The sequence below is a fragment of the Microtus pennsylvanicus genome, chromosome 2 (genome assembly GCF_037038515.1).
Source record: "Microtus pennsylvanicus isolate mMicPen1 chromosome 2, mMicPen1.hap1, whole genome shotgun sequence".
NCBI lineage: Eukaryota > Metazoa > Chordata > Mammalia > Rodentia > Cricetidae > Microtus > Microtus pennsylvanicus.
Window position 1 is genome coordinate 74672325 of NC_134580.1, and position 16913 is coordinate 74689237.

At 37.0% G+C, this 16913-nt stretch overlaps 1 protein-coding gene across 5 annotated transcripts in view; it reads left to right on the plus strand.

Annotated features, from left to right (window-relative positions):
* The window catches only part of Lrrc4c (leucine rich repeat containing 4C), a 1351357-nt gene that overhangs the window by 1135644 nt on the left and 198800 nt on the right, over window positions 1-16913 (plus strand). For all 5 annotated transcript variants that reach the window (XM_075961517.1, XM_075961518.1, XM_075961519.1 and 2 more), the window contains one exon: window positions 7170-7261. The gene's annotated coding sequence lies outside the window, so the exon portion shown is untranslated. The remainder of the gene's footprint in view (window positions 1-7169; window positions 7262-16913) is intronic.

Genomic DNA, 16913 nt, shown 5'->3' on the forward strand with positions numbered 1-16913 from the left:
TAGGCCTAATTATGAAATTAACAGTCAAAGCAGCCTCCCAAAACCAAAATACCCATTGGCTATAACAGAAGTACTTTAAAAATGGCAACCACAGCTATAGTGATTGTGAGAATTTCTATGTGCCAAGTAACAGGTTAATTGCTGTGCATTCATTAATTACTTTAGTCTTCACAACAAGTATGTTAAGTAGAATGTCAGTCTTCATTTTACAGACAAGGGAATTGAGCTGCAGGCTCTTGCCAATGTATCAAAATAGGAGGATGCCAAGATTCATTCTCTTCAGGGTTAAGCAAAGATGTCCAGACACAACCTGCTTAGTAGCACATTACCCCATTTGTTTCCAAATATTTTAACTACTTTCTTTGAAAGCTTTTGCGTGCTTAGTATTTCCTCCAAATTCATTTGGAAAAAAGGAATGGTGGCAGGAGAGGGGAGGAAGTGGAGAGGAGAACATGAGGGAACAGGAACAGGATGGGATGGTCTAGATGTGGGAAGGACAGAGAAGGACAGCAAGGAAAGAGATATCTTGATTGAGGAAGTCATTATGGGGTTAGCAAGAAATCTGGCACTAGGGAAATTCCTAGGAATTCACAAGGTTGACCCTCGCTAAGACCCTAAGCAATAGAGGAGAGGGTGCATTAACTGGCCTTGCCCTGTATTCAAGTTGATGAATATCTTAAATGTCACCAAAAAATCTTCATCCAGCAACTGATGGGAGAAGATGAAGAAGTCCACAGCAAAGCACTTGGCCGAGCTCCCAAAGACTAGTTAAATAGAGAAAGGAGCAATAATATGAGCAAAGGGGTCAAGATTATGGTGGGTAAATGCATGGAAATAGCTGATTCAAGCTAGTAGGACCTCACTGACTCTAAACTAGCAGTGGGGGAACCTGCATAAGACCAATCTCTGCCCTCTGAGTGTGGGTGGCAGTTGTGTGGCTTTGGCAGTTTGTGGGGTCACTGACAATGGGACCAGAATTTATCCCTAAAGCATGAATTGTTTTTTGTTTTTTTTGTTTTTTTTTTGTTGTTGTTGTTGTTGTTGGAGCCCATTCCACATGGAGAAATATCTTGCTCAGCTTAGATTCAGAGGAAAGAACCTTGGTTCTGCCTCAGAGTGATCTGCCAGATTTTGTTGACTTCCTGTGGGAGGCCTTATGCTCTTTGAGGAATGAGATGGGAAGAAGGTGGGGGGATCTGGAAGAGGGCATGAATGTGAACTGGGATTGGTATGTAAAATTAGAAAAATATGGCATTAGAGATGAAAAAATTAGATTTCTCATAAGGGTTTTGTCTCTCTTTTTGATCATACTATCATAGTATCTAATACTCTTTTTGAACAATTTTACATGTCACTTGTACTATTGAAATACATTATATTTATACACAGTAAAATATATCAAAATTGTCAGTACATACATTATTTAACTTATACTCATCATTTTAAATTACAGGTTCATTGAAAAGATGGTATATTATTCTCTCGGACGGTTTCTACTCAGTTATAAGATCTGCTTTCTCTTTGACTAATGCTTAATTTGTGTTTAAAGTAGCACCCACTGTGACATCTTTAGTCATAAACTCTTTCATATTATTCTGATTGTGTGTGAGAGAATATACAATAGGGAATGAGTTCCTGGAAGAAAGGTGTGTGAAGATTTAGAGAAGTCTGCAGAGCTGAGTAGTGTCTCCAGAAATAGCCGATGAATAACTTTAATTAAGAAGTTATGTTCTATGGCCCTAACAAATTTCCATTCCTGGCAATTATCTATGGAAAAATGTTTTTCAGGCAAAGTGGGCACAATGGTTAGGCACATTTCACATCCTTTGTTGTAAAGAACTAATTCTTTCACCCGTAATGTCAATATGGTACTCTCACTAGCTTGAAAATCCTCTGGGAACAGAAATACGTGAATACTGGAGGCTATGACAAGACTAGAAAGTGAGTCAACAGAACACGTTCCAAGTTGGCAAGGACAGAACCCAAGCATCCAAAGTTCCTAAATCAAGTTAAGCTTCTAATTAGTCTAAATGTTAATGTAAACTCAAAATATGTCACATTGATTTAGAACTGTTTTGTATGAATATTGCATAACTGAGCTACCTAGAAGCAGAATCGAAATGGACATCCTTTCACATCAAGTTCTTTCAATCAAGTGAAAACTTCACCTTTTTTCTCTTTTCCTCTTGTTGCCTTTTGTGTTTTGTTTTGTCTTAAATAATCATTGGCTTCATTTAAAAGGAATATAACAATATGGTTCCTAACACAAAACCTTCACAATAACAACACAAGTGGACATGCCATTGTGAACAGGGAAAATCTTATAAGACTCTGCCCTTTGTGAAGATCATAAGGCAATTATTGCCTGCTGAGAGAGGAGATAGGAGCCCCAATAATTTATCCTGTTGAAAGTCATCAGTCTTAAACACATGTAATAGATGAACAAGAACAAATGGACTCATGTGGGTGAGTGTGCATATATGTATGTGTATGAACGTAACAATAAGTAAAGAAGAAGTCATAAATTTGAGAGGAAATGGAGGAGAATAAGAAGAGCTGTTTGGAAAAAGGAAGGAGTGACAATGATGTCAACCTAGTACTCATGCATGAAATGCTCAAAGACAAAAATGATGTCAGAGTCTCTGCAAATGAGAACAGTAACTTCGAACAGTTCTGCGGATGACATCACTTTCTTAACCTATTCTCTGAGAGCACTGAATACTACATTTCAGTGGTATGGAGAGACGAGATTTTTCCTTATTTCCTGGAGAGAAAGAAATAAAGATGTTAAGATTGATTTCTTGATCAGATTTATATTGAAGTCTTTAATCCATTTGGACTTGAGTTTTGCGCATGGCGACAGATATGGATCCATTTTCATTCTTCTACAGGTTGACATCAAGTTATGCCAGCACCATTTGTTGAAGATGCTTTCTTTTCTCCATTGTTTCTCTTTTGCTTCTTTGTCAAAAATCAGGTGTTCATAGGTATGTGAATTAATATCCAGGTCTTCAATTTGATTCTATTGGTCAACGTCTCTATTTTTTATGCCAATACCAAGCTGTTTTCATTACTGTAGTTCTGTAATAGAGCTTGATGTCAGAGATGGTAATGCCTCTGGCAGTTTCTTTGCTGTACAGGATTGCTTTGGCTATCCTGGGTTTCTTGTTTTTCCATATGAAATTGACTATTATTCTTTCAAGGTCTGTGAAGATTTTGTTGGGATTTTGATGGGGATTGCACTGAATCTATAGATTGCCTTTGGTATAATTGTCATTTTTATTATGTTGATCCTTCCTATCCAAGAGCATGGTGATAGCTTATGCTGGAGAGGTTGTGGAGCAAGGGGAACACTCATCCATTGCTGGTGGGAATACAAACTTGTGCAACCACTTTGGAAATCAGTGTGGAGGTATCTCAGAAAACTGGGAATCAACCTACCTCAAGATCCAGCAATTCCGCTCTTGGGAATATACCAAAAAGATGCTCAATCATACTACAAAAGGATTTGTTCAACTATGTTTATAACTGCATTATTTGTAATAGCCAGAACCTGGAAACAACCTAGATGCCCCTCAACTGAAGAATGGATAAAGAAAGTGTGGCACATATACACATTAGAGTATTACTCAGCATGAAAAAGTAATGACATCTTGAATTTTGCATGAAAATGGATGGAATTATAAAACATTATCCTGAGTGAGGTAACTCAGACCAAAAAAAAAAAATGAGTATGGTATGTACTCACCCATAAGTGGATACTAGTCATAAACAAAGGGCAACGAGCCTATAGCTCATGATCCTAGAGAAACTAAGTAATAAGGTGAACCCAAAGAAAAACATATATAGACCCGCCTGGAAATTAGAATCAGACAAAAACTTGGTAGCAGGGAAGCAGGAGGTAGAAGGAAAGGAAAAGGGGGGTTAAGGAGAACTTGAGGGAATGGGATATTCGAGATGAAGGAAGGACAGATATGAGAGCAAGGAAAGAGATACCTTATTTGAAAGAGCCATTATGGAGTAAGCAAGAAACCTGGCTCTAGAAAAATGCCCAAGAACCCACAGGGATGACTCCAGCTAAGACCCTAAGCAATAGAGGAGAAGGTGTCTGAACTGATCTTACCCTGTAGTCAGACAGATGATTATCTTAAATATCACCATAGAACCTTCATCCAACAATAGATGGGAACAGAGGCAATGACCCACACTGGAGCACTGGACTGAGCTACCAAGATCCAGTTGAAGAGTTTAAGGAGCGAGAATACGAGCAAGGAATTCAAGACCATGAGGGGGTCATCCACTGAGACAGTTTGTGTGAGCTAATGAGAGCTCACCAACTCCAACTGGACTGGGAGTGAATGAGCATGGGTACAACCAAGCTCCTCCTTGACATCTGGGGCAGACTGAGGGGTCACTGATAGTGACAATGGGATGCGTCTCTACTGTATATACTGGCTTCATGGGATCCTATTCTCTTTGGATCCTCAACCTAGATTTAGTAGGGAGAGCCTTGGACTTTCCACAGGTCAGGGTACATGGCACTCCCTTAGGGTTGGAGGTGTGAGGGGGAGAGTCTGTGGAGGGAGAGGGAGGGGACTGGGAGGAGGGGAGGGAGTGAGAATTTGTATTGGTATATTTTTTAAGAAATAATAAAAAGGAAAGAAAGAAAAAGATTGATTACTTGAGTGCTTTGTGATTGTTAGGAACTGAAAATTAATTTTCTTTTGTTGGGTTATGTTTGTACATGTCTATTATATATGTATATATAAAACATAACATACATATATGTATATATATGCACATACATACATAAATGTCATTGATGGAAAATGAAATTTTCAAAAGACATTTTATTACATTAGGTCAACATAAAATAAATTGTAATGATGATGATGGTGACAACAATAATGTAAACATTTGTTCACTTTTTCCATACACTAAGTCACTCAATGAACTTTATAAAATTTTTATAGTTCAATCCCTAAAGCAGCTGCAGAGGGGAACAGGACTCTTTCTGTAACATAAGTTAAGATAAAGAGGTAAAAATATTCTAAAAACTTCTCCAAGTCCTGAAGCAACCATTGTTGAACCCAATGAAATACAAGTGGGGCCAAATTGATGACATTAGAATGTGAATCAGCAGGTGTGGCCCAGGTGGAAACAAAAAAACATGAGAATTTAAGGATGCAATAAAATATGACTCAGGAAGGCATGTAGCTGTGCAATCAATCACATCTGTCAGCTCTGATGTTTTGCAAATGTATCCATAGGCTCGCTTTGTCTGTTTTTCTTTCCACTTCGTTCAATTGTGGGTTTCTCTAGTGGTGCTCTCCTGCTGAAAGATAGAAGCGACTTTGATGAGTGGTCAAATCTATGCTTAATTGCAGTAAAAGGATTATTATCTATAGTATCGCGATAAGTTACATTGCTTTAGGAAAGTATAGCTGGTTGGTTCTCCTCTAAAATCCATGCCTTAGCAGCAATTTTGAACAATGTTCCTCCTGTTAAAAATAGAGAGCCTTTGCTCGTGCTCTCTCTCCTTCTGCTCCTGATTTGGACCTTGAGATTTATGTCCGGTGCTCCAATGTGGGTCTCTGTCTCCTTTCATCGCCTGCTGAAGGTTAATATTCAGGAGGATGCCTATATGTTTTTCTTTGGGTTCTCCTTATTTAGCTTCTCTAGGATCACTAATTATAGGCTCAAAGTCCTTGGTTTATGGCTAGAAACCAAATATGAGTGAGTACATCCCATGTTCCTCTTTTTGGGTCTGGCTTACCTCACTCAGGATAGTGTTTTCTATTTCCATCCATTTGCATGCAAAATTCAAGAAGCCCTTGTTTTTTACTGCTGAGTAATACTCTAATATGTATATGTTCCATACTTTCTTCATCCATTCTTCCATTGAAGGGCATCTAGGTTGTTTCCAGGTTCTGGCTATCACAAACAATGCTGCTATGAACATCTTAGAGCAAGGAACTCAGGACCGTAAGGGGTGCACCCACACACTGAGACAATGGGGATGTTCTACTGGGAACTCACCAAGGCCAGCTGGCCTGGGTCTGGAAAAGCCAGGGATAAAACCGGACTCTCTGAACATAGCGGACAATGAGGACTACTGAGAACTCAAGAACAATGGCAAAGGGGTTCCTGATCCTACTGCACGCACTGGCTTTGTGGGAGCCTAGGCAGTTTGGATGCTCAACTTACTAGACCTGGATGGAGGTGGGGGTTCCTTGGACTTCCCACAGGACAGGGAACCCTGATTGCTTTTCGGGCTGAGGAAGGGGGGGGGACTTAATTGGGGGAGGGGGGAATGGGAGGCGGTGGCGGGGAAGAGACAGAAATCTTTAATAAATAAATAAATTAAAAAATAATAATAATAATTAAAAAATAAAATAAAAAAAATAAAAAAGAATATAAAAAATAGAGAGCCTTTGAATTCAATGAGATTTGTATCCTCTTTCCAATTTGTTTGGCTAATTATTATAGAGGTAAAATTGAATTCAGTCATATTTACTTCAGTGTTTGGTTACTTTCCTTGTCTTTATATCAGACAGATAAATGACAACTGTAGTGCAGTATTCTGATAGTTTTTTTTTTTTTTTTTGCTTACTTGTGTATTTGCATATGCAATAGTACTGGGAATCGAGCCTGAGCTTTCCTGTGTGAGCCAAGCACTCTACCACCAAACTACATTCTCATCACTGATTTTCTAGTATTTTTAGGTCTGTTCAGCTATTACAGCTAAAGCAAATTGGTAAATAGGGCAAAAGTCGAGAGAAGAGAGAATAAAGTCTCTCCTATTTTTGTATAATTGTTATTTACACAAGTTTTGTCAATAACATCCATATGACATATTTCCAACAAAAAACTCACTGAAATTCACAAAGGAATGAAAAATTAATAAATGCAGAAATGAGAAAAGTGGAGCAAAAATGCATGAATAAATACATGTTACAGGATAAATAATTATGTGGAGCCATATACAGAGTTGCCTTATTTTACCCATATGTATATTTTGTAGTCACACTCAAAAAACCATGGCTAGTCTGTCATTTCCAATTACAAAATTCTACTGAGAATATGTAATAAGGCATATCTAACCATCAATTTGTTCTCATGCATATATTATGATTTAAAAGTATGATCTTTTTATTGTCTCCCTACAGGTGTGAAGACATATCATAATAGGGATCCAGACCATGTACTTACTTCCTTGGCTTATCTCAGGAAGATTAGAGCCTGCTAGACATACTTTAAGGTAAGGTCCAATCACATCTCATCCCTCTTCTTAAGAATAAAATGAAGTTGAATAATTTGAAAGAGCACACAGAGAATTGGTAAGAATTTGTAACAAAAACAGACTTTCTAACATTTATCACCAACTCAAGTAAACTTGCTTACCTGGTTCCTAAAGTGGGGGGCTATTGCAGGATCCTATACCATAGCAGCTTTGAAAACCTACTGTAGGGTACTAGAACCCCATGTATCTCCCTGTGATCAAATGACTGTAAAGGTCAAGATAAAGAGAGTGAATTAAAAAATAACTGACGAAATCCTACCCCAACGATCAACAAGTCTAAGGTGAATTTATGTTGACCAAGAGAAGAGAGAAGGAAGGAAGGAAGGAAGGAAGGAAGGAAGGAAGGAAGGAAGGAAGGAAGGAAGGAAGGAAAGAAAAGCTCAGTAGTATCACCTCCTCATGGGAAAAAAAAGTAATAATTACTTTTCTCAAGAGAGTTACTTCCACAAGGTAAAATTTAAAATAAAGATTAAATATTACTCTTTGTCATTAATGAAGATTGGAAGAGACCTGGCTCAGAGTGGAAGGGCTCTTTCAGGATTCCATCATAGCTTTCATCACTACTATATTAAGAGAATCTCTTGAATTATAGACAAAGCAAGACACTAATGTGCTTCTCCTTTAGAAAGCAAGCCACATCTTTGCCCAGATTTTACCTAGCCTCCTCATAAATGTGATGCTGTTTCGGTACTACTGAAAGCTCTCTCTGTTACAGTGCAGATGAAGGTTGCATAGTATGCCACAAACATTTGTGATCTTAACCATATTTTAAAAGTCAAAATTCCATTAGAAGAATATTTTTTAATTTTGTAATATGCTATTATATTATTATTCAAACAATTTGTGGAGGAAATAGTTTATAAAAATGTTAAGCAACCATACCAGTTTCAATGGGAATTTGAAGACCTAGCTTAATGAGTCATTCATGAGCTTGGATTTTGTTTGTAAACAAAAATGAGTCCAAGACAAAGGTATGTATTAAAAATAGAGAAAATGAGTAATAACCTTGAAAGAAAACAAAATAACAGCATGTATTTAGGACTATAGACCAATAAGAAGAGCTAGAAGATGGTCCAGGACTCACTGAACACTTACCTGACACTGATTCATGGAAAACGGTTCTTAGCCGTCCTAATGCTATGGCCCTTTAATACAGTTCCTCCTGTTATAGTGATGCCCAACCATAAAATTATTTCCTTGCTACTTCATAACTTTAGTCTTGTTATTGTTATGAACTGTAATATAAATATCTGATACACATGATATCTGATGTCCAAACACCAAGGGTCACAGACCCACAGGTTGAGAACCACTGCTCTAGTAGGAAAAGGACTTATTTATTTTATATTTGTGTTTCTTTATCTAATGCTTAAAATTATTCAAGAAAAAATTTTAACTTTTAGTCAATTGATTGAGTTAAATTTTAGTTTATAGTCCTTGGAGAGCTAAAATATCAGAAGACAAAAATCTAGACCACTTGGCATTTCATTATAGAAGGGTAAATACATAATTTACTGCTCCACTATAGATATATATCATGAGTAATAACTAATCATAAGAAACAGATAAGCCTACTTTCAGGATGTGGGATCTGTCTTTAATATCATTTTTTTCACAGTGTAGCATGCACAGTTATTACATGCAAACAGGTGTATAAAGTATGTATTTAACATATTATATATAAGTTGTTTGCCAAAAGTGTGCTTATAGGACCTTTAAAAAGTTGATTAATTGCAAAGTTTTCCTGTGTATACTTTTAAATGGCTCCTAAACTGATCAGAACTTTATATTTGACAGTCAAAACATATAAATCTGAAAATGATGCATATGCTTATAATTACACCTATAAACATCCTATCCTATTTGTTTGTCACTATTCTATAAAGATGTGGACACTCATGTCTGAGGGTTCCACTCTTTCATAGAATAGAAACTCTGACATTTAAAGTAGAAACCTGCTTTCTCATCCCCAGGCAATTCAAGTATAAAGTGTAAATAATTTCTATTTAAAAATGCTTTGCCACATTTATCAACAACACCAACAAAAGCCATCATTTTGTAGTCATGTTCCTTATTTACTGTTCTATTGCTGTGAAGAGACACAATGACAAACACAGGTTATAAAACAAAGCATCAGTTAGAGGCTTGCTTACAGTTTCAGAAGGTTAGTTCCCGATCACATGATGAAAAGTATAGTGGAAGGCAGCCAAGAATGTTGCTGGAGCGTGAGCTTATATCTTTTCTATTCACAGCGGACAAGGAGAATAAGATAAGGCCAGGCATGGCGCTTTGAAACTTTGAAACCTCAAGGTTCATTCCTAGAGCTGTACCTCCTCCAACATGGCCACATCTTCTAACCCTCCCTAAACAATACACCAAATGGGAACCCAACATTCAAATATGAGCTTATGGGAGTCATTACACACTACCACATGCCACTTCTGTCCCTTATATACTTGCAGACCTATCACCAAATGCATTCAGTACAACATCAAAAGTCCACATATTCCTTCAAAGTCACAAGGCTATGTAAAAGTCTAAAATCCATAGTCTCTTCTGAGACTCAAGGCAATCTCTTAAATATTGTAAGAAAAATAAAAACAAATTATATATTTCCATTGTACAATGGGACAGAATATACATTACTATTCCAGAAGGGAAGAAAGGGGTTCAGTAAGGAATTACTGGACGAATTAAAACAGAAACCCATCAGGGCAAACTCCAAATCCTACATCTCCGTGTCTAATGTTGAGTGGATCTTCATGTCTCCTATTGCTTTCAGCTTTGTTGGTTGCTGCACATTGCTCTCTTGTAGGCTGGTTCAAGATCCTGTCTGTAGCACTTCATGGCAGGAATCCATGGCTCTGGCACCTTCTACTTCTTAGGGTCTCACACATAATCTAGGTTGTACCTTCACAGTTAAATGAAACTTTCTCAGGTCCTCCCTACAGAAACTCCCCTGAGACATGTCTGGCCTCAGCAGATTTACTCAACCTCGATGACAGATTCCACAACCCTTTTACACCTGTACCTTTTTGATAAACCAGAATTATCTAACTCTGCTGAGTTCTGCTGCTTCCTAGGGCCAGAACCTGGCCCACTTCAAGGCATATATTCACGTAAACTTTGAATTGTTAATAGTTTCCTTTGTAGAATAAGATTTAATTTTCACCAGAAGCTGACGGTGATGGGGTCTTGCCCTGATGGTGCCACTTCCTTTATTCCATTTCTCCTTAAACCTTTGCTTAAACTTCTCATCTCTTCAAGCACAAAACTTGGCTCCGATATTAAATTTCTTGATCCCTTTTTTCTCCTCAAACTGTATATTTTGTAAGGCTTTTGGCTATGCTTGCTCTCTTTCATTGTAGATCTGCATGAAAATGATCACTAACAGCTGTGCGACAAAGTCAATTCTAGGCTGTCTTGGAATCTCTCCTGCAAACCTTAGTCCAGAACTCTCAAACTTAGCCTCATACAGAAATTTTGGACAGGGAAAGAAGGCAGTCACGTTGTTTAGAAAAAAATATCACAAAAAATAGTCTCTAGGCCAGCTGTTAATATTCTTTCTATGTGAAACCTCTTCATTTGGGTCTCCATAGTCCACATCATTCCTAGAATTACTCTCTTCCAAGTATCTGCTAAAATGGCTCTACATCCCCAATGACAGCACTCAACCTGTTTTCTAACTTGAAGCCCCAAAGTCTTCTGTAAGCAAGAGCACAGAAAAATCAGCAAATTATACCACTCCACAGACAGAAAGAAAGGTTTTCTAAGATTCAAATGTCCAAGGTCATCTCTCAAGGGGGCAAAGAGAAGGCAAAATAAATGGCAGAAAAGAAAGCAGATTCTGTATCATCAGGGTGAGGTCATTGAACAAATAAAGGCTCTTCAGACTGAGCTAGAACTGGGTGCCCTTTCCCAAGGTTTTGTCTTTTGGGGGCAGAATAACAGTGGTTTCTGGTAATCAGAAACCTACCTTAGCGTATCTGCTTTTCTGGCAAACTGAAACCTACTTTAAGATCCACTTTTTTTTTTTTTAAACAGAGAACTACCTTTTGGTTTCTGTCAATTCAACCAAAGTTTAGGTTTAGGACATTGTCACTATTTTGGGGACTGATGCTTTGAAGCTAACATCTTTCTTATTTCTCCAAAAAATACTTGGTACCAATATCTGCCTTAATTTCTATTCTGTTACTGTGAACACAGCAACACAAAAGAAAAAAATTAATTGGGGTCTTGCTTAATGCTCCAGAGTCTAGTCCACTATCATCATGACAGGAAGCATGCTGATAGGCAGGCAGGTTTGGCACTGGAGAAGTACCTTAGAGCTTACATATAATCTGCAAGTTTCAGGCAGAGAAAAAGCAGGAATTGGCCTAGCATGGACTGTTGAAACAATCCCCCCTCAATTACACATCTTCAACAAGGCAACATCTCCTAATCCTTACTAAACAATCCATCAATTGGTAACCAAACATTCAAATATATGAGTCTGTGTGGAACAGATTCATTCAAACAAGCACGGCATGTTAACAATAGGAAAAATCTTGCTTGGACTAAAGAAAGCATATAATCAGAAAGATAAATACGGATTTTGAGAAGATGATGCTAAGGAAAAACATGTAAAGTGGACCAAAGACAATTTGGTGTCAACATACGTGATACAGAACTGTTCCTGTGTCAGGATTTAAGGACCAAGATGAGAAAATTTTTGCAGCATCCGCTATTGTTCCAGGAATAATGTGGGGAAAATGGGACACATGTGTCATTTTTCTTTCAGTTATATATTTTTGATCCAAGGTTCTGCCCACAATGTCTAGATAACTGGACACAGTTGAATCATGGAAAAATACAGCACATCCAGTAAAAAATCTCTCAGCCCCAGTAGGGAAAGTCATATTGTTGAAAGAAATATGAGAAATAGTAAGAAAGTACAGAACAACTAAGATTTCCCTGGGGAGCCTAACAATCAATCATAAGCAAGCATGTGAAGAGAAGTAAAGGTATTCTCCTCTGAAAGATACAAGCATTATTCTACATGTAGGACTGTGATCTTAAGATCCAAGTGTTTCTCCAAAGGATGTGAAGCAGATGTGTTCTAATTGTTAAAATTTAGTAACCATATCCACCATTTAATTGCATTAATGACTAATTATTGATGTATATACTCATCAATAATTCAAAATGAAAGTGTTTTCACTTTAACCCTTGTAGTTTGAGATTCTTTTGTTTGCATGTTTTTATATATGGTTATATGAATCAATGTGCCTGCACGCACATGTCTGTGCATGCATGTGGAAGCTAGAGGTCCACATAGTTTGCCTTCCTCAATCACATGTCATTTTCATTTTTAGAACCGTGATCTAATGATTGAGTGAGACTGGAGTCTAAAGATCCATTTTGTTTTTATTCCTGGATGGTAGGAAATGAGCTTAGGCATACTAGCGGTTAACAAAGTGCCTTCTCCCCAGTTCCTATTTGGTAGCCATTACACTATCGGTCCTTCGGCACACTATAAAATAAAATAGAACTTAATGCCTAGAAACGTAAAACATTACTTAACTTATTCCTGGTAAATCTATCTACCAGTTTTACTGGTAGTTCAAAGGTAATCAATTTCTAAACACTAATAAATCACAACAGAATAAAATCACATAATTAGGGGAACATCTAACTTTTATTTTGCCTTAATATATATATATAGATATAGATATAGATATATATTTCTCATCAAATTAAAAAATATTTAGTGAATTAATTACAAAAGTAATTATTTTTTCTATAGGAATGTGTGAATATTTACATAAATTTTCAAGAATCTTTTGAAAATGTTATTAAAATCCAAAGGATATTAATAACATATAGCCACTTAGTTGACCAAGGGCCATAGCTCTTCGTTGTCTGCTCTCCACAACATAAACCTGCAGTTTGTTATGCATTTGGATTTCTGTCTGGTAGGAATAGGGCCTCTCAACACTGACATTTATTCTTCTTCCTAATAGAAGGACTGAGGATTACTGTGTTCTGAAATGCTATTAAGTGGACAGAGCAATAGATTGAAACTTGTTATGTTCCAAATAGCCATGTCAGGCTCCTAGTTCCCATACATAATGCCGACATGTACAAGGGTAAATTGCAGTGCCTGTTAACTTTATGATTGACACTTTTATTCGGACATAAATAGAATTCTACTTACTTTAGTGAGCATATCTATATATCAGATTCCCCATTGTTTAAAATGAAATAGGTAGGTGCAAGTAAAACAATAATATGATCAAAGCCAGAAATTCACATTATCACATTCATGTGAATTTTTATTTTTTGATAAAATGTATAGTTTCTTTTCCTGGTCTGGGTTGTCTCTGAAATATGACTGTACTGGTAGGGTTATTAGAACTGATTTATAGAGTTCTTGGTAATAGGACAAACATGCCCACACTAAGACTCGGATGCTAGTTAAAAAGTCTTTTACCATATCTCATAAGGCACTACTCAGGGACTGTTCCAGTTTTGTGGGGCTTCTCCTCTTTTCTTTTTTAAAGCAAACACCGAATTCAAACACCCAACAATGGTGAGAGTGTGGAGAAAGAACACTTCCATAAACTAAGGTTGAGAGAATAATTGTCATAACCCTTCTGGGGACAGTATGTGTATGCCTATGACCTAATATTTCCTGCTGAATGATGTATCTTAAAGATACCAAAAAACAGGACTATGGTGGACTACATACATAAACATGTGCAAGGGCCCAGATAACATTCACAGGAAAAAATGAGTGTGGACACTCAAGTGAAGATGGATATGTATGTAAATAGAGAAGCATTGGACTGCATTGTAAGTAGTTGCAATTTAGTCTAAAAATCAATCTAGAAATAAGAAACATTTTATCCTGGTATATGGACATAACAAAACATTAAAATATTATTCATAATTTTTCCACTACTCTGAATGTATAGATATTGAATTGCATTGAAATTAATGTCCATTTCAGAATCCTGATTTAAAAATAATACATGTAATAGCAACAGTTTTATATATTTTATAAATTATAGATAATATGAATACATAAGATAAGTGTAGGATATACACAAATAATTGTTTCAAATCTTTCTTTTATGCTATCTACTGTAAAAGTAGAGATTAAATAGAATTATAGGTACATAAATGAGAAAAATAAATAACAAGACAAGAAAATCATCTCAAATGATTTATCATGAATTCTCATATTATAACAAAGAGACAAACCCATTATCCTCTATGTAAATATTTATTTGTATGTGTCTTTGTGTGTGAGGCTATGTATATAAGTGTGGGAACAAGAATATATATGTGTTTTCATGTGCATGTAACAGAACATGTGTGGAAATCCAAAGATGATTTTTAAAGGAAAATTTTCTCTTCTGACTATGTGGTTCCAGGAACTCAACTCATAATATTGGACTAGGCAAGGGCCCTTAAACATTGAGATATCTTGTTGGCTCCTACTTCTTTTTAAAATTATTACTGTTCTTTGAAATTTTCATTAATTTATTTATCTTTATCATATGCATTCCACACTCCTTGATCTATCCCACACACTACCACTAAATGCTCAGTCATGTCTCCCTCTCAACTACATGTTTTCCACCATTAACTTATTTACGTATACATTGAACCCAGTTATGATTGCCCATATATACGTGGGTTACCCAGTGGACCTTGGGGAGCTCTTAAGAAAAATTGATTCTCTCTCTCAGTAGCCACCAATTGTCTGTAAATTTCAATATATCATTTTTTACCACTGAGTAGTATTCCATTGTGCAAATGTACCACATTTTTCTTACCCATTCTTCAGTATAGGGGCATTTAGGTAGTGCTACTATGAACATAGCTGAACACATGTCCTTGTGATATGATTGAGCACCATTTGGGTCTATACCCAAAAGTGGTATTGCTAGGTTTTGAGGTAAGCTGTTTCCTAATTTTGTGAGAAATTGCCATACTGTTATCCAAAGGGTCTGTAACAGTTTGCCCTCCCACCAGCAATGGAGAAGTGTTTCTTTTACTTCATATCTTCTCCCAGGTGTAACATAAAATCTCAGAGTTGTTTTTGATTTGTATTTCTCTGATGACTAAGGATGTTGAACATTTCCTTAAGTCTGTTTCAGCCATTTTAGATTCCTCTGTTCAGAGTTCTTTGTTTAGGTCTGTACTCCATTTTTTATTGGTTTCTTTGGTTTTTTTGTGATGGAAAATTTCTTGAGTTCTTTGTATATTTTGGAGATCAGTCCTCTGTCAGATGTGGGGTTGGTGAAAATCTTTTCCCATTCTGTGGGCTGCCATTTTGTCTTGTTGACTGTGTCATTTGCTTTATAGAAGCTTCTCAGTATCATGAGGTCCCATATATTAATTGTTTCTCTCAATGTCTGTGCGACTGGGGTTATATTTAGGAAGTGGTCTCCTGTGCCAATGTATTCAAGTGTACTTCCCACTTTCTCTTTAATGAGGTTTAGTGCAGTTGGTTTTATGTTGAGGTCTGTGATCCATTTGGACTTGAGTTTTGTGCATGGTGATAGTTATGGGCCTATTTTCATTCTTCTACATGTTGATATCAAGTTATACCTGTACCATTTGTTGAATATGTTTTCTTTTTTTATTTTATATTTTTTGCTTTTTTTGTCAAAAATTAGGTGTTTGTAGGTGTGAGGATTGATATCCAGGCCTTCGATTTAGCTCTTTGGTGCCACTGGTCCTCCTGTCTGTTTCTATGCCAATACCAGCCATTTTTTTTTTTTACTTTATTTTTTTATTGAAAGTTTCAACCCCCTCCTCTCCTCCCACTTCCCTTCCCTCCCACCTCTCCTTCCCCCTCCCCCTCCCTCTCCAGTCCAAGAAGCAGTCAGGGTTCCCTACCCTATGGGAAGTCCAAGGTCCTCCCCACTCCTCCCCCAGGTCCAGGAAGGTGAACATCCAAACAAACTTGGCTCCCACAAAGCCCATCCATGCAGTAGAATCAAACCCAGCACCATTGCCCTTGGCTTCTCAGTCAGCCTCCACCATCAGCCACATTCAGAGAGTCTGGTTTGGTCACATGCTCCATCAGTTCCAGTCCAACTGGCCTTGGTGATCTCCCATTAGATCAGTTCCACCGTCTCAGTGGGTAGACGCACCTTTCGTGGTCCTGACTTCCTTGCTCATGTTCTCCCTCCTTCTGCTCCTCTCCTCATTTGGACCTTGGGATCTCAGTCCAGTGCTCCAATGTGAATTCCAGGCCTTTTTTTTTTTTTTTTTTTTTTTTTTTTTAGCACTGTAGCTCTGTAGTAGGTTTTGAAGCTGATGAGCTGATGATATGATAGTTTACATAAGTGACCTCAAAAATTCTACCAAGGAACTCCTAAAACTTATAAACATCTTCAGTAATGTAGTAGGATACAAGATTAACAAAAACAAACAAACAAAAAAAAAACAGTAGTCCTCCTTTACACAGATAATAAACAGGCTGAGAAAGAAATCAGAGAAACATCACCTTTACAATAGCCACAACTAACATAATATATCTTGGAGTAACTTTAACCAAATAAGTGAAAGATCTGTATGACAAGAACTTTAAATCTTCAAAGAAAGAAATTGA